The sequence below is a fragment of the Fopius arisanus genome, unplaced genomic scaffold (genome assembly GCF_000806365.1).
Source record: "Fopius arisanus strain USDA-PBARC FA_bdor unplaced genomic scaffold, ASM80636v1 scaffold00138, whole genome shotgun sequence".
Lineage (NCBI taxonomy): Eukaryota > Metazoa > Arthropoda > Insecta > Hymenoptera > Braconidae > Fopius > Fopius arisanus.
In genome coordinates, this window is record NW_011887877.1 from 91,772 (window position 1) to 111,175 (window position 19,404).

At 41.2% G+C, this 19,404-nt stretch overlaps 1 protein-coding gene and 1 long non-coding RNA gene across 3 annotated transcripts in view; one reads left to right on the forward strand and one right to left on the reverse strand.

Moving 5' to 3' along the window:
• Positions 1-19,404, forward strand: part of Oct-TyrR (Octopamine-Tyramine receptor) — a 160,597-nt gene that overhangs the window by 74,477 nt on the left and 66,716 nt on the right. The gene's annotated exons all lie outside the window — the stretch shown is intronic.
• LOC105272096 (uncharacterized) lies at positions 13,335-16,787 on the reverse strand. The gene is made up of 3 exons (XR_892724.1): positions 16,510-16,787; positions 14,388-14,509; positions 13,335-14,305 (listed from the first exon to the last, which is right to left on the reverse strand). It is a non-coding gene; the product is annotated as an uncharacterized lncRNA (long non-coding RNA).

Here is a 19,404-nt window from a genome sequence, read left to right on the forward strand (position 1 = left end):
AACAAATTTAATAAAAAAAATAAATTGAAACAATTATCAGAACAAGAGAGAGAGAGAGACAAAATAATCGCTGATGAAACTGGGAAGAGATCGCATAATAGAATAATTCACAAATAGTCATTCAGGACTCGGGTGTACGTAACACCAACAAAAATCAAACTAAAACTCTGCCCACTAACAAATATTAACAAAAAAATAATACAACGGCCACCACGCTCACCCGGATATTCCAAAAGATCCTCAAAGCTTGCCAGGCTGCGAAATGGCGTCCCTCAAAATAGCGAGCGTCCTTTATTGATATAATTCACACAGGTCCGCTCCAAAGAACCACCAAACGGAAAGTAATTTCCAAAACGCACGTGACTTGGCAACAGGTAGGTAACGCGATCGATTATATGATTGGGGGGGATGACAACGTCATTACTCACCAATCCCAATCAAATAGCTATGCGCGACACAGATAGTGATTTTTGCTCGCATGCGCTACAAATTTTTGCGATGCTTAATATCAATTTACTTAATTATCACAAATGATATTATATTTTCAACGCTGCCTAATAAAATATAAAATAATTTTTCGCGTTACAAACTACCTCGAGAGAATAGTAACTCTCCTCTAATAATTCTTATCCTATTTTTCATAAATTGCCAATCGGCCTCGTGCTCAGCAAACTGCGTCACTTTTTTCATAATTCATAGCTGGATTGTGGCTCCATTGTCGGGCACATCAAAAATTCGGTTATCGACAGAAATCCAGAGTCCAATGACATCTCTTGGAATCCCAGCGATCCTTGGCGATGTCCTCGGAGGGAGAAAGCGGTGGCGCGTGAATTAATTCAAAATAAAGCAAAATAAAATAAATCAAACATATTCTTTCTCTCTGATAAAAACTCTCGCCACTGAAGGTGACTTCCCGTCTGGTGGAAGTCTCTAGAATCGCGAAGCGGTCGAGAACTAGTAACGTGGTAAAATACCACGTTACAATATATTCTAGTCTCCATAATACACAGATCTTAATACAAAAAATAATCCTTTTATTATGAACTAATTATCTCAAGGGTGGGGGGTAAGGCCAACTCACTTGCGGCTACTCACTTGCGAAATAGTATAACATAAAAAAAAAAGGGGCGAGAAATTAATGGTGCAAGGAGGGAGAAGTTAGGGGACCGATCTTCTAAATTCTTACAAACTACGGGGGGGCGGGGGGCTTCGTGGAGAATAATTATTACAGCAAATAAAATAATGGATAGAGTGATTGTTCAGAGGCTCACCGTTGGGGGGAAATGATTATAAAAAGGGGAAATTCGTTGGGGCACGGGATAGATGTAAGCGTACTGACAATGGTGGCGGCCAATACTCGACCAATAACCCTCAACTCTTTGCTTCTGGACTTTTCCTCCTTCCTTCCTTCTCCAGACTTCTCCACTCCTGGACCTCCACACTAGCCAAAATCTCCAACACAAAGTCTCTACGTAATCTCTTCACAATGAAATTCTCCTCCGAACAATCTCTTTTCCAAAAACACTACTGGTCACGGGGCAGCTGTATCACAAGTGATGACTGCCAGTTATATTTACACCTTCTTCCCCGATTATCGGTCATAATCGGGGTTAATCGGGGGCACTCGTCATCGAGTGTCCTTTTCTTCTTAATTATTCCTTGAGGGTCAGTTGAGGGTTATCTCTTTCTTTTTCGGGTCACGTGGTGTCCAGTCTCTTCGTGGAGGGTTTTCTCCTTTTCGCCAATCTGCGATGAGTGCGGTGGCGAGGGGAAACGGGGGGTTGGAGGTTTCCTTCTTCATCGTTGTCGTCCTTTTCCACTATTGATGTGAGTACCGCGGCGAGGGGAAATGGGGTAGGGAGAAGGAGTATCTCGCGAATGGCTTGTCCAACGGTGGCAAAAAAGAGTAACTTAAACCTAACTTAGCCTAGGAAAAATAATAAGTATTAATTAGGGGGCATGGGGGGGGGGGGGGAAAAATTCTGCCTCATCACAGTGGAAACGGGCTGTTTCGGGCCTTCCTAGTCGGTACTCCAACTAAGAGGTAGATTAAATGAAAGAAAAGATAACTAAAGCCTCCAAAAATGTAATTTATTCGATTCAGACTGTGGGTGGATTCCAAAAAAAAAATTGCACTAGAAAACCCAATTATACACTAACTCTTAAAGAAAATCTCGCCTTAACGTCCAAGTAACACAGACGTTAAATATTATTATGCGTAGCCCCTCATCCTTACCATTTCAATTCGCCTACAAGGATTATCGATCGGCGATAATCCGAGGGGTATCCGATAACTTGGAAGGACGAGGGAATAAAAAAAAGGAAAACAAAAAAAAAACCGTTAACGCCTCGGACTTGAACCCATTCTCCTCGAAACTGAAGAGAGCGAGAGAGAGGAAAAACCACTGACCACCGGTAGCCGTGGAAAATCCTTTCACCCCAAAGTCACTCCTGAATCCTTGAAAATCAGAAATTCTTGGAAAAATACCCACTGGCGTGACCAGGGGAGCCCCTAGTATTTTGGTGAATCAGTAGCGAGGGGGAAACTCCCCCGGAAACCCCTTAAAATGGATGGAGAAATTCCGCCAAGACCGGGGTCCCTTTTTTTACCCCTAAACCGCCCTAAACGGGGAAAATTCTCTCGAATTCATCTGCGGAGGGTAAAACTCTCCGAAAGCCATCCATAAGTGGATGGAAAAGTCAACCGAGGCTGGGCGGCCGGCTCGGATAATGCCACGACATGTCGTGGAGATATTAGCAACAAAAGGAGGAAAAATTCACTCAAAACCGGTTAACTAATTCCCAACTCACCTTTGGGGGTTTCCTTCCCTTCCTCATGGTCTTCCTGACCATAATCCTTGTGCTTTTTCTCCCGTAATCCCTTTGTGCTTCGCTTCACAACACGTGTTTACCTCTCGTCATGGTTAACGTAAAACTGCCTTGAGGAGCTCAGTGTAACAGGTGGGTTACGCACAGCTAAAAATCAGATGCTCTCCGATTGTTTGGCCTGTTTAATAGCGAATTCCGGGGAGCCTGAGTGCTAAAACTTTTCTAACCTTTTTAATCATACATTTAAAAGTTAGTATCTCCTACTAATCCCAAAATTATTAAAATTTATTTATCACTAACCCGTAAGCAAGCTGGTGATTCGAAGGGAGTAATGGTTGCACTTATCGTCCTCGAGCTTCCACCGAAAAACGTAAACGTATCCCTAAACTCCTGCTCCCTCTAATTGGAACGTCAAATTCTTTTGAACCCGCGATTCTCCCCACATGGTCCTTCCCAAATTCACCCGATCCCTCTCTCTTTTTCAAAATCTTGTGGGCATACGTGGAGAGTTTCATCCCTCTAACGCACATCTCCACATGTACGTTACAATCTATTAGCCAATACTTCCATTTACTCGGTTGATCACATTCTCCAGTTACTAATTGAAAGGTATAGGGGTCAGTACAACTTTACATATTATGCTCAAAAATTCGCCGCCTGTCAAAATTTCAAAACGAAAACTTGCAAGATTTTTTGGATCGTTTGGCTCAATATGGTTTCAGAGCTATCGAAGGATATGAAGCTACAGATAAGGTAGCCCTCGAGAAAGTACTGCACGAGGATGCCCTCAGTATATTCAAGGGATAGAGTCCTCAAAGCATTAAGGATGGCATCAAACACCACAAGGTTGCGAAGATTTGTGACGTCCGAACCAAACTGGACGCTGAGGAATTTAAGCCAACATTGTCCATCCCAGCGTACGAGATCCCTAATAATCGACAATACAATTATACTTCCCAGTATCCTTCCATACAGGCACACACCCACACTCATGCGCAAGGTCAATCATCTACCACACCAGCATATCTGTCCCATCAGTCGCAACAACGTCTGAGAACTGGGAACGAGCCACACTACTGTAGTATCGAATATTTCTAATTAAACGTCTAAGCCGGGGGGAAACGTCGAGTCGCGACGACTAGGCGTTGGGGAACTCCCCAACGGTTTTATATTGTAGTGTTGGGGAATAGTTGAGGCAGTCGGGCCAAATAATTATTACTCGAGTTTATGGGAGGATTTTATTAGGGTATTTTATTAAGGGTTAAGAAGGAACGTAAGTTTAAGTCTAGGAATATGAATAGGAATCTTGAGGATTTACCCAAGATGAAACGGGCGACTGAGGCCCAAGGGTGGCTGGCGGTGGGGGTAGTAGCCGAGGGGAGAAAAATTGGAGATCGAAGGAAAAACGGTCAGTGTGTGAGATGTAGAGAAGAGGTAGAGCATTTTTGGGTGACGAAGTCCTCAGTGAGGCATTAGACGAAGAGACGGTTTCGAATTTGCGTATATCGATATGTATATTGTAAGTGAGTGTTTTTATACCAATAACATTGTAAATATTTGCTAGTGATTAAAGTGTTTATTCAGAGAACCTTTTAGCTGTATTATGTTTTTTCAAAAGTATCCCCACACTACCATCAAGGGCAAAATTAATCTCGCGCCCACATGCTCACACCAACTCCGTCAAACAGCCTCGGTCATGCACCAGCTCCTAACGGAAGATCTCAACACACTCTGGATCCTCCGGTCGACGAGCTAATGAATGGATACTGTCCTCCAGCCCGGCTCGCGTCAAGGAGTACACCACCACGGGGATATCAAAGACCTAGGGAACCCACCAGGATCTCCAGTGCATAACTCGATGAGGAACCTCCAGCAAGGGATCATGATGGGATATCCGTATTCAGAAGACACATCACAATCGAGAGATGTTCCTGAGACCAGTGATGCTCTCCCCCACCCAGAGCTCTACCATCCTGAAGGTATCAGCGAAGCTTTTCAACAGCCTAATGACTGCCTGGCCGAACCTCTCGCCATAACTCTGATGGCGAAACAACGGAAACCCCAGGAGACACCAAAGCAGGAATTGGTCAAGAAATAGCACTTTGACAACTTGAGAGGAGATTTCGATGATTTGAGTTCCCTCGTTAAGGAACTATTGACTCATGTGCAGGGCGGAGGCTCTTAGGGAGCAGCGCCGCGCAGAGACCGCTCCAGAGACCGAACCAGGAATTTTGCACCTGAGGGAACCCACACTAGCTAGGGAGAGATCACCTATGCCGAACCCACCCGCGTCAGCCCAGAATTTAAACGGGATCCTCGCTCGCCAGCAGAGTGCACTGAGCAGTCAGATCAACTGGTAGATACCCGCGATGTCCAGCACTCACCACCGCCAGTAAAGGTCTACAAGGTGTGAATCCGGTGATGGACCGATAATTGCTCTACATGAACCCTACCTGAAACCGGAAAAAATCACTGCACTCATCGATACCGGGGCGTCGGTCAATCTAATCTTTCTCCAGTCATTGAATCCGGACACCATTATCGACACTACAGAAACCATCAGAATAGTTGGGCTAACCAATCATGCGGATAACTCCTTGGAAACCGTTATGCTTCCAATACATGCCGAAGTGGCAGTTCGATTTCATGTGGTCGCTCATCAACCTGGCGGTTACGGAGCCATTCTGGGGGATGACCTCCTCAACACATTCAAAACTAGCATATCCTTCACCATCAATACAGTCCGTTTCAACACAAATCCCACTCATGTTATCCACTTTTGCTTACCGCATTGCCCTACTTGGGAAGAAACGTGTAGGATATCCGTTACCGGGGGGGCACCCAGAGTGAACGTGAGAATCAACAATAAACTAAAAAGTAAGAGACACACATTTCTGATCGACAACGGAGCTCACATCAACTTGATCGAGAGGAAGGCTATCAAACCATCAGCGGAGATCCAACCCCCAAGAATTAAATTCTTTCTCGGTGTAATAGAAAATGCTCTACCCACCTACGGACTGATTTATCTGCATATGTTTGGAACGGAGGCCCCATTCTACATCGTCGATGGGGAATTATCTGTAGATGGAAGCGGTATTTTGGGTCATGAATTCCTCATCGCAGAGAAGGTCGACATTCGATATGCACCACGTGATATAACCACCATTAAGGGAACCTGTAAGACAATTCTATGGTACGAGTACCATAGGCCTAATGACTCTACCTTCATACCGCCAAGGACAAGAATGGTCATTGGAATTCGAATTGACGTATGAAGTAAGAGTCGGCTATCTGCCCAAGGTGGATACACCATTCGGAATATTCTTGGAGGAAGCGGTAGTCTAAGTGGAAGACTACGCAGCCACAGCCGTGGTCATCAATACCACAGAGGAACCGGTTCAACTACATCTAGCACCACAACGGCTTGAACCTTTCAATGAAGCCACCATGTCCTCACTGGAAGACCTACTGCTAGACCAATCTCGCACAGCCACCTGCAACCTAGGACTACTCCTCGGTGAGGAACAACAGCTGAATAACAGGGTTATCGAAATTCTGAAGGCCTTGCCTAAGCAAGACCTTAAAATATTTGAACGAAAGCAAGTCACCCAACTGATAGATGTGTCCCAGATGTGTTCCATCTGCCAGGAGATAACCTGGGTCACGCCAAGCATTTCACATGTAAAATCTGAACGACGGACGACTCCCACTGTCGTAACGAATAGCCCCTCTCTAAACTGGCTGATGGAGTCAAGCAACCCCACTACCCGTCAGGTTAATTGGAAGACTACGACTACTCTTTTAAGATCTCTTTTAAGGTGGAGATCAAGAAACAAGAGGGTGCTCAGCTGGCGGAAGCATTGGCAGGAAACCCTCTGAAAAGCCAGACCTCCGAACCAGTACTTCTCACGCTATGTCAGCCAATCAGCACAAACCATACCTCCAAACCATGCCTGAAACCGTCACGAACGGTCACTAACCCTAACCTCAGGGTCAGTATCAACAACGAAACTGACGTTATCAACACCAGGGGCTCCATCACTGACAGAATTAGACTAAGAAGGGCTACCCAAGCATCTGACAATAGCGGGAAACCAATCAGCTATCGAGATAAAAGGGAATACTGTCGCAACATCAACCGTAATCCAGCCAGCCCAATAGGAGAGCTACCTACAGAGGAGATCACGCCAACACCTACAATGAGTCTTCAAGCAATCGTCGAAACCCTTGAAGAAACAACTCCAACTCCGACAACCGGAGCGCGACGTCAGGCGACTTCAGGGACTTCTCAAGGGACCCAGACAACCTCACTTTCACTGCCTCAAGCCATCATTGAGGCACCTGAAGCGTCCATGCCTAACAACGACGTATTGGACCCAATGAATATTGCTCTAGAACCAGATCCAACCACGCTAGAGAAAGCAACATTGGAGGTGTCTTTAGAAGGGGATTCAACTGAAGAACTAGAAGACAATGAGTTCATCTCAGAACAGACCCCATCAACCAATCAACAAATGATCTTGGAAGCTGACCCTCTAACGGACTCGGAAGATGAGCTGGATCAGGAACCAGATTCTCCTCTAGAGTCTTTCAACTGTAAAAGCATCCACAAAAGCCTCAAAACATTCGATGAGATTATGGAACGCCATAATGAAACTCATCCAGAGGAGGAAGACTACGACGAGGAACTCGAATCGCCGCCTCTCCCGAACCGGGACGATCAACGGTAGCTCAGCGTAGGATCAGAATCCAACAAAAGCCTTCACGAGTCATACGAAAAATTCAATAAAATGATGCGCCAATTCGAGGACCGCTCTTTACCACTCATCAAGTCCAAGGACGAGATATCCAAGGCAAAATTCATCAAAATGACTGTCGAAGAACTACACGAGGCCATCATCAACTTCACGGATAAAGTGGACAGAAGAATACGAATCAGAAAAGGAGAACAAGAGGAGCCCACTACTCGAACAGAAGGCCAACCGTCCTACCAAGACGGTGCCGATGGGCTAGTCTCGGTCGACCATATCATGTCGGAGCAGTCATCGGGGGCAACTAACCAACAGTCTTCCTCCCAAAACTCGGTAATCTCAAAACCAAGGATTATACGGGAGTCTCTAATCCCAACCCCACGAGCCATCCAAAACCCAACAGCCGGATCATCACCATCTAAAACTATCGGAAGCAGGGCCGCCGTGACTCACAAACAGCTCTTCACAGAAGAGGAAGATAACTCTATGCTTATAGAAGACGACGAGCCAAAAGACACGATCTTTCCCCCATTCCCACGATCATTCAACGACACTTTACCGGGGGCGGATCCAGGGTACCCTCATCAACCAAACCCAACAGACTTTTCACCAAGGGAAAGAGCAGATGTCAAACCGCCCGTGCACAATGATGACCAATCAGACTTCAACTCTGAGGGGCAAGAAAACCGAGGGTCACCCGAAGACGAGCTGACCATCCCACCAGATGATTATCGATCAGCTAAAGACATCATCAAAACCTGGAATGGATTAACTTTCGTTCTGGGAAATATCGCTCATTTCCTGACAGCCGATGCTGAATCCATTAAACAGAATACCAAGCTTCTATGCGAGCTAAACCTGATTGACCTGAACTACATCAAGAAACTAAATCCTCAACTGGGACAAGTCGTCGTCACCAATTTCGGAAAATTCAGAACCTTCGCCCTTATAGTAAAAAAATACCATTTCGATAAACACAGAACAGAACCTTCAAACTCTGCCTACGAAATCTAAAAACGGCAATCGAAAAATATGAGGTCAAAGAATTGAAAATGGTGATGAAGAGACATGAAATTGATGAAGACTTCAAGATTAGATACTATCTAGAATAAGAATTCCAAGCTCACTCTGTGACCATCACCTTGTGTCACGGCAACGTCCGAATGCCCCCCGAGCCCCTAAGACCCGAAATCATCCGGGAATGCCACGAAATACTGTCTGCAGGACACAAGGGAATAGTTACCACCATACACCGGCCCCTACGAAATAGTTGATATCACTGAGAGGGGTAACATCTACCTAGAAAGCGAAGATGGATATCACTTCATGAAACACCCTAACAAACTAAAACCCTGCGAAGATTAGCATACCACCGGTGCTGCCAATAACTAGGTACACTATCACTACAAAAGAACCTGTTGCAGGGAATGGAAGGAAGAATTCCCGTATATGTAGATGGATCCTGCTCGTTCAACAGCGATGTTAGTGCTAAGGCCGTAATTGGAATCTGGTTTGGAGAAAAATACGCCTTGAACACCAATGAAACCCTGGACGGAACACGAGCTACAAACATCATCGCTGAGCCAGCTGCCGCTGTTGAAGCATGCGAAATCTGCCTAAGACACGACATCCAAAGAATCACCATCCTCACGGATTCCAAGTACTTGACCAGCTCCATGAATCAATATCTTCCCGAATGGAAAGCTAATGGATGGTTAACCTCCAAGGACAAACCAGTAGTAAATCAGCAATTGCTACAACAACTAGATCAACTGATCCAGCAGCTAGATATCCAACTAACCTACATACCAGGGCACAAAGAAGTACATGGTAACGAGCGAGCGGATGAACTAGCAAGGCTGGGATCTGAAATCCATCAGTAAGTTGCTAACAAAGCACTGAGCCCAAAACCATGTTGAACCATAGCTATCCATTCAACCCCATTTAAAGACATTAAGAATACGTAATCCTATGAAATTCCACTCGCCCCAACAGGAAGACAACACTACTATGAAATATCCCAATACCATCCTATGGATAATACTGCGATGGACCATAACTACACAAAAAACGGAAGGCGCCAGGTATACAAACTACATCCCCATAATCCAGGCTTGTACTATGAAAAAATCGACCAAATCCGGATGATCAATAATAACTGGCGACTCCTCATTACCATCGACCTAGCAAGTCTAACAGGACTGTCCCTACCAGGAACACAGTTAGTTGATGGACTCCTGCAGGAATGCCGACAACTACTGCCTGAGACGGAATGCCACAAGGGATTAGATACCACCCTCATGGATGATTACAACAAGGAACTCAGGCACACTCAGGGACATCTTGTAAAAATTCTAGAAGCACCGGAAAAACACATCCGTGATGAAATCCTGTCAGCTGACAGGCCCACTCGCACACACTCACTCGCACCACTCACTCACTTACTGAACGCTCTTCCCACTCATGCTCAGCGCTCACCTCTCACCTCAGATGACCAAGGGGTCATCTTTTTTGAGACCTTTATCCTATATAGATAGTATAACTATATAGATAGTATAACTACACCATGTGACCGCCAAACCAGTATCACCTGCCATATTGTGGCAGGTTATTCTCTCTCATTGTTATCTCAACCGTTATACAGTGTATACGCGTATTTCTCAGGACGGCTCACCATTTCCTTTCTCGGAAAAGTAATTACGGTTTTCCCGGTACCGCTCAAATATTAAAAATATTGATTCCTTGTGATCAGCTCAGTGACTCTATTAATAATACAATTGACTTCTTGTGACCTATTAAAAAACCCCCGTATAGTGACTTTTTTGACCCGCTCACCGCTCCCTGAAAAATCCGTCCTCATCTCGTCCATCCGCTCAATATTTCCACTAAACCAGATCTCTCATTAAACAAAAGAGAAAATTGATCTGGCACTACTGAGCCAAATCAGCAACGTAAAAACAACAGACCATGACAAAAAATTCCTGACCATAATCGAGATACCACTCATCTCCAGGAATCAAATGGACTTATACAAAATGGTCTCCTGCAAGGTTCCACAGGAAATTCAGAGAACCCGGAACGTTACCGCCTATATCGAACCAGCCAAAAAATACATTGCATTCGCTCAAATGGTGCCCATTACACCCATTTCAACGAAGATTACCTAAAAACCTGCATTCCACTAGAACAATGCCTTGCCTGTCAGGGGGGAATACCACTGAGGAAAGCTGGCAACCGCAACAGTTGCGAATACCGTCTACTCACCAACGCGGAGGTGGAACTCACACCAAAAATCTACCAGAATTGCAATCTGAAGATCACCAACGATCTAAAGACACAATGGACACGACTCACCAGCAGCAAAGGATGGCTATATTCGATTGCCGAGCCAGAAAGACTGGAAATTACCTGCCATAACCAACCCGCAGATAGTGTGATATTAAACGGATCAGGAATGCTCCATCTCAAGCCGAAAACTGTCACTTGTCGCTCTCAATGCAAAAAACCCCTGATATAGAATAGGTGACAGATTAACACCTCACCCCAGACAACGGACCTAATGAGCCAGTGCCTCTGCCGGCCGCATTAGCATATTAATTAGGTCATACCCCCTACTTACCGACGCAGATTAACACCCACGCAATCCAGTGACCCAGTGCCTCTGCCGGCCGCATTACCATGTTAATTGGGGCACACCCCCTATTTACCGACACCTGCTCATTAAAGAATAACGCGCGAACCGGAACCGTTTAAAAAAAAATAATAAATTTCAGTTTTCCGATAAAATCCCATCTAAAGAAATAGAAGAGATCTTCTCCGCGGGGGCTGTAATGTCCAGACTATTTCAAACAATTCCGCAAAGGCCACCGTAACCAAAAATTCGCTAACTTGCGATTTTTCTAGCAAGTAGAGCCAAGTCAATCAAACTAAAGAGGCCGAAATCACGCTACCTCTCTCACTTCAATTCACCACAGCAAATTGGGCAATGCACAAAAACCCGCCGATGACTTCAGGGCAATATGCAACGCTACAGTCCGCAAAGGCCATCGCAACCCAAAATTCAATAACTTGCAATTTTTCTAGCCAGTAAAGCCAAGTCAATGAACCTAAAATCAAAGAGGTGGAATCACGCCACCTCTCCCACTCCAATCAATTTCCCAATTTTCGAAGGAAGAAATAGCAGACCCTCCCCAAAAAAGTCTGAAAAAACCCGCTCACGAAAGAGCTAAGAATTCCTGGCGAAAATATTATGGCAATCGGTCCGACTTTGGCTAGTGTTTCGGAGTTAATCTTTTATTAAACATTCGGAGTGTTCCTGAATAATAATAGAAAACATTAATTAGCAACTGCTCGGGGATACTGCATCCTTAAGCCGAGAGTAAATAATTTCCTGCATATTAAGGGAACTAGTAGTAAGTGTTGATGAATGGTAGGTGAGACTCAATTATAATTATTAGTGAATAGTAAAAACTAATCGAGAGCCTGGACTCAATTTAATAAACAAATTCAATTAACCCAACTGAGTGAAAGACAGGACTGTACATGATAGTGTACTCCCAGTCACCTGGCAGAGAAAACAGGTGGAATCACCCTAAGAATTCACGACTCATAAACACTAATCGGTCGTAGTGAGTAAATGTCCAATCATAAAACCCGCCATAGATCCATTAATGATTGTAAGGGTTCCTTAAATTATAACTATTTCAATCGCAATTAATGTACAGCAATCCAATTATCCGTTCTAATAAATACGCAAAGTTGAAGAATCCAATATCTCTCACTTTATTCAACTAACTTAACTTGAAAATCACTAATGATAGAATCATCCACAGGTAAGAACAAAAAGAAAAACCAGCGTCGTCCATTATTTTAATCCACAAATTCTAGCTTTAGGAACTTAAGTACTGTCCCTTGACGCAAAAATTCTCTGGACATAATAGAGGTATTAAACCCCAGTATGGAGTTTAGCCCCAAATTATCGCCTTCGATGACTGCTAAGACAAAATACACCTGTTTGGTTTCGCTATTCACCTTTATTGAAATTCCCTTTTCCTCAAGATCACGTAATTGCGAGATTAATCGGGAGAACATTATTTCGTTTCCAAACGTCTTGTAATCCTCGGCTGGGTGGATTTGAGCCAAAAATATATTCTCTAACTTACTTGAAAAGAGGTTCTGGGAGGCAACTAATGTTGTAATGAATTCCCCCGAATTTATTTTTTCCACTATGGGATCCCACAGGCTTCCCCGCTGCGAAATCGTCAAAATACAAGGTCAAAGGGATGACCAATTCATTCGGAAAATGTTCCTTTATTTTTCTCTAAACAGTACCTTGCGTAATTGAAGAAAATGGTGATTCTGATTTTTTATTAATCATAAATTTCACAATACTATCGAGGGCTCCGGGCAATTCTAAAAATTTAGTCAAAACTTCATTAAGTGGAACTAATTGTATTGTCACGTTTTTTAAAATTCCCTTTTTTAACACCCCTTCTTGCCGTGGGGCATAAACTGTATGGATTATGTAACTCAGGGGACGAATGAATGTACCTTCTTTTTCTAAGAATTTGAAAAATGTTTACTCCGTTTCAATTGAGGAAAAGGGATCTTTCAGAAGGTTTAGCTTTAATTGGACGTCAGGTGATGCATGTAGCAATTCATTATTCAATGTACAAATACATGACTAATAAAATTCTTTAAATACACTTAAAACCTTTTGGACAATAGATATAGCTACAGTCGTATTTGCGTACAATTTACTCAATAATTTAGCTGCCCTCAATTGAGTTCCTTTTTGGTAGATAATAATGTCAAGATTCGATAATGGCAGATTATTACTACTCGAGGTATGAAGGAGTGAGTCATTATGAAATTGCAAGCAATTCACTAAATTGTTTTCATGTATGCGTGTATCGTGGTTTAAATTCGTATTATCTAATCGTTCAGTAATGGAGTTGATGGGATTATCCTCTGTTCTGAGATGTTTTTCATCTTCATCTTTTTTTCATTAATTTGCGCTTTCCAATCGATATTGAATTAAAATGATCTATGATGATAATATTAAAATTACCTTTCCTAACGTGCTTCTCATAATTATAAATATTAGAGAAAGAACGTAAACAATCCTCTACGGGACAATAACACGTAGTATAAGATTTCCCATGAGCTTTAATATGAAATCTAAAAATATCAACATTCCTTCCAATCTTCTCACAAAAGGGACACGGATACATTTTTCCTCGTGTATTTTTCCCTAAATACTCTCTACGCGTCATAAAATGAACTCAAAACTTGGATATATCTGATATCGAAAAACGTAAAAAACGCTTGAAAATCAAATTTGGAATAAATAGATTTTAAAAGAAAACAATGGTTCACGAGGTACTTTCACACAGACCATCCAGATCAGAGAGAATTTCAGAAGTAACAGAACCTATGTTTTTCACCTGAATACTGTAAAGCCCCTCTTCGATGATTTGCACCAAATATTCGCTGGCAGCGGGATAACTTAAATTAAGAACCTTGTAGATTTTGGATAGAACGTTGAATGCATGAAGGATACCTCTACATTCATACATTACTTGTTTGTCGAGTACGACGTAAACGTCTGATGAGACTTTTTTTTTTAATTCCACAGCGACGATGAATGGTCGAAGAGGTTGCTTCAGCTGTTTCACGGTTTGATTACGCTCAGAAATCTATCGATCAACATCGTTTGTAGTCTAAAAGAAATAAATACGTGAATTTTAACATAATCAAGATGTTTCATATATACATATAACAAATACAAAAAAATATAAAAACCTTAGAAATCAGTATGAGACTGTCTTTGCAATCAGGCACAGAAGGCTCCCACATTTTTTATTTCTTCTGAGAGGGGGATATCAGGTGTGGCAGTAAGCAAATCCCAGCAAAAACTTTTATATCTGTGAAAATTCCCAATGAATAAAAATAATAATTGAAAATTTTCCTATCAATTTTTCAGGGAATGATTCAGCTGAAATTTACAGTTTTGATAAATTTGTCCACGAAAATAATGAATTTTCAATGATGATACTCATTAAAATTTCAATGAAACTATTACTTATTTAATACTTTAAGGATGAAAGACGGAAAATTAAATTGAACATTTTCATCAGTGAAACAGGTTCAAATTAGTAAATCTGTCCAGGATTACCTTCGTTGTCATCATCAGAATGGACTCAACAATGGAATCAACAGTTAAATTACCGAGGTTTTTCTCGTTAACGTTATATCCTTGAAAATAGGATGAATAATTAGAGAAATATTGTTCTCTTCAAAAATATTAAAAGTAAGGAATATACGGAATTTTAGAGAAAAGAGCAATTCAATAGTGAAAGCAAAGGAGAATCAAAATTCAAGATAAAAAAAAAATTCTTTTCCGAGAACGGGATGGTGTAAAAGATTTGGATTGGTGGAAATAATACCACGTGACCAGCGCGAAGCCCTTCAAATCAAGGAGATATTAAGACAATGATTCCATTACGTTGAATCAATGTAATAGTTTTTGATCTTGAAGGGTATTCGAATGTATCGCATATTAAAAGTTTACGTTTCTGAATCGAAAAATATATTCAGTTGTTTAGATAACATGAAAATCCTATGTACAATAACGCATTTGTTCGGTACAGAAATACAGTTGAAATAATGTAATCGGCAACATGATGAAAGCAGTGAAATGAGTTGTTATTACAGACGGCTATATTCATTCTAATGAATCTCACAGTAATTTAACTTGACTATCTGAGGGGATTCAAACATCAGATTCTCAATTCAATTGCATGGAGGGTGTAATTAATGATATATTCGTCCATGCCACCTGAACATGCCGTCAATTTTTTATAGTTGTTCGATGAAATTCGGATCAGTTGATTCGACAACTCTTTGGTGCTAACATCAATGGAATTAAATTCAATGAAGTTATTTCAATGGAATAATGCGTCGTTTTCGAAGGTATATTCCTTTCTTTCTATTCTCTACGGAATGCACTATGCAATTGAAGTAGTAAACCATAGAATTAATGAATTTTCTTTTGGAATGAAGGATTTTGCTTCCAACAACATTAATTCTGTTGAAACTACTATATTTTTCTCTCAGTGCAGGTATAGTAATCACACTTCGTAGTATAATGTACTATAGCACTGTTGACAGAATATTGATCACTAAGAACAGAAACGGAAGTTGTTGGCACCGCCTTCAATTTCTAATTCGGGATTTTCTGGTTGATAGATTTTGCATTTACGTTGAATACATTCAACTGCACAATAAGTTTATCAGAAGTTTAATTTATTCTCGTCTTTCAAAGAAACTCAATATACTCGTCACAATGAGTACAAAATTGAATAGTGTCTTTCCACTCGCGGAAAGCTTGTTCAATTGAATTGTTCAAATCAATCGTATTTTTTAAATCACTCATTAATAGCAGTGGCACCTGAAGTAATTCAGTACGCGAGTGGAGTATGGCAGTGCTCCGCGAAGTTGATCGAATTAAATAAATTAATCATTTGGAGTAAGTGAATTGTTTGCAGGGGGTTTACAAGTCAATAATAGCTAAAAAGTAGCGTTTGATGGATAATCATTGATTTCTAACGATTTTTCTAACATAATGAAAATTTTTATCGGAAGTTAGCTGGCAACTTGAAAAATCATTAAAAATTGCGTATTAACGATTAACCGCTAATTTTTAGCTATCATTGACCTGCCAACCACATAGAACCAATTCAGAGGGTTCAAATAATTAATTTATTTAATTACGAAAAATTGGGGGCTATCTTCCCATAAAAAATTCAATTATTTTCAAAAAATCTTCGAAAATCAATTATTATCAAGCAACCGTTAATTTTTATCTATTATTGACCTGAAAACCAGTTGCGAACGATTCACAGGATTTAAATAATTAACTTACTTAATTCGGTGGTCAACTCCTCCGTGCTGGCAGGCCGCGTATGAGAATGTCAGAAAGAGTGCTCAGTGTAGCGCCATGTAGTTAGCACCGCATAATTAAAAATATATTTTTTTTCATTCAGCCCATTTGAAGGTCCATTGTAGATGATTGCGATATTTTTTTTCATTGTAGGGCGAAATAGCCATTCAATTACCTTCAATTGGGATAAATCAATTTACAATGACTTACAAACCTTCAAACGAGCTGAATCAAAGAAGTAACTAATTAGCAATTATGTGATGGCGACTACCTGGTACTATGCTGTGCGGTGTTAGCGATGCTCTCAGACGCGCTCTGCCATACTCCAAGCCCGAATTAGTTCAGGCGCCACGGCTACGAGACTTTCATGCGGAAGTCTCTGCATACGCATGAGTAACTCGCCTGTAGTCTCTGGACACAAGAAAGAACAGAGAGAGGCAGACTTTATATTCGTTGCCAACTTTGATGAACAAATTGATAAAATGAAATTGTGGAAATATGATATTCAGGTGGTTGCTATGGCAGGATATTTTCATTCCCTGATTTAATAGAGAACGTAAAAATTTCTTCATAAAGCTCACAGTCAACTTGTACAATGTAACTAACGACGGATTTCGCGAAAAATACTCGGGTTACGAGGAAAAAATCCAAACACATTGGGGGAGTAGTTGTGTCTAATTTTGATTCTAATTTTAAATAGAATTATGTCACCTTCCTCACAGTATTACTTAGCGGTTGATATTCAATGATACGGTCATGTAATATCAAACAATATGCAGCTGTTGCATCAGGGAATACTACATTTGATTCGAATTCCAAACGAATATCTACAGCTATCAATCCAATGGGGGAATCAATGTAACTCGTTATCACAAATATATGCGGGTTATTAAAATGTTGATTGATCATGAACCCATAACGGGGTGCGGTTTGCCACACAAAATGCTACTAACGTCCGGCAAGGTTAATTATGTATATTGGGATGATCAAAATGAATTGGTTCACCGCCTACGTTTGCTGCTGGCTTCACGGCAGGCTGGGAATGCGAAACATAATAATGAAATCATGTCAATCATTGAAGAAATGCGTGAAGCTGGAACAGTTTATTAGATCATGTAAAGACTCCCTCGAGCACAATCGCATTGAGCTTTGATCTGTTTGGGCGTCAATTGCCAAGCCATAATCCGGCAAGCGGAATCAGTCGCGGTCTACCGGGATTGGGATTCAGATTGACTGTTGATGGTCAATATGATATAAACTCGAAAAGATTCTGTAATGTTGGACATGCAGTAGCAGAAAATGATGTCATATCAAAGAAAATATTGGATTCAGCAATGGAGGAGCTCCGACACCTTCTGAATGATAATCTGTTAGTGTTGAATGAAAAACTTAATAAACTATAGAACGCAATCGATTTTCGGCAATCTGCAGGTGATCGAATGAATGCGAATGACTAATCGTTTGAGGACTATATAATCCTCCCTCTGAAGAATATTATTCATATTAAGCGATAATGCAAGGAGAGAAAGTTCAACTGGCTGGAGAGCTATATAGACCCGCAAGACGAAATTATCAACGTCGGAAGGTTCACGTTCGCAGCGTTGATGAAATATGGCAACCTGATCTTGTGGATATGAAGGCTTACGCCAGCAGTAACCGCAATCATCAATATATTTCAACGATTATCGATATATTTTCAAAATATGCATGGGCTCTACCAGTTAAGACAAAAAATGCTTTGGATGTTTCTAAAGCCATGAAAAGTGACTTAGCTCTAGGACGCATACCGAAAAAACTGCAAGTTGACAATGGGAAGGAATTTTATAATCAACATTTCCGGAAGCTCATGCAGCAGAATGATATCCACCTGTATTCTACGTTCAGTAATTTGAAAGCATCGATATGTGAGCGTTTCAATCGAACGTTCAAAGAGAAAATGTGGAAGCAGTTCTCATTACATGGGTCGCATCAGTGCTAAAAAAGCTGGTTTCATCATACAATAATACAAAATATAGAACGATAAAGATGGAACCTTCTAATGTTTCTAAAGCTAATGAATATGAAATCTTTCTAAAGTCTTTCAGAGATTTTAGAAGCTATAATGGGCGAGAGAAATTCAACCTTCACGATCGAGTACGGATTAGCAACCGTAAACATTTTTTCGATAAAGGTTATACTCCAAACTGGACAACTGAAGTATTCACTATTAGACGGGTACAAAAGACTAATCCAATTTCATATCTGCTCGAAGATTTTCAAAAAAATTCCATCCAAGGAGCTTTTTATGAGGAAGAACTTGGTAAAGCTCAATATCCCGATGTGTATTTAGTGGAGAAGATCATTAGGAAGAGAGGAGATAAAGTGTCAGTGAAATGGTTAGGCTTTGATCAGGCTTATAATATTTGGGAACATGTGAAAAATATGATATGAATAATAATTATATGATATGATAATCATGTCAACTGAATTTTTATGTAATCATTTATTTCCGTCCGTAGTTGCAGACATTTCATGACCCCATGGAAGTGTATTGGTGGTGTTAGGGAGAATTATTCTTTTATCATCGCACCAATTTAGGGCTATCTTAGTTTGTTGAATAGAATACACTTTATGGTATTTACTGCGAATCAAATACTGAGGTCGACTCAAACTTTCATACTTCAACAAAAAATTCTTGTAATCATCAATGGTGATCGTTGTAACGTGACATTTTCCCGGTGAATGGGAAATGCCCATTACCTTCGCCCTACTTCCCCTGAGCCTAACAAAACCTGCTAAAATTTAACCTTATGGGCGCCAGGTAATTTTTAACCGGAATTACCAAACCGGAAAAAGTCCTTAATCCTAAACTTAACTAACCTCGATATTCGATTCACC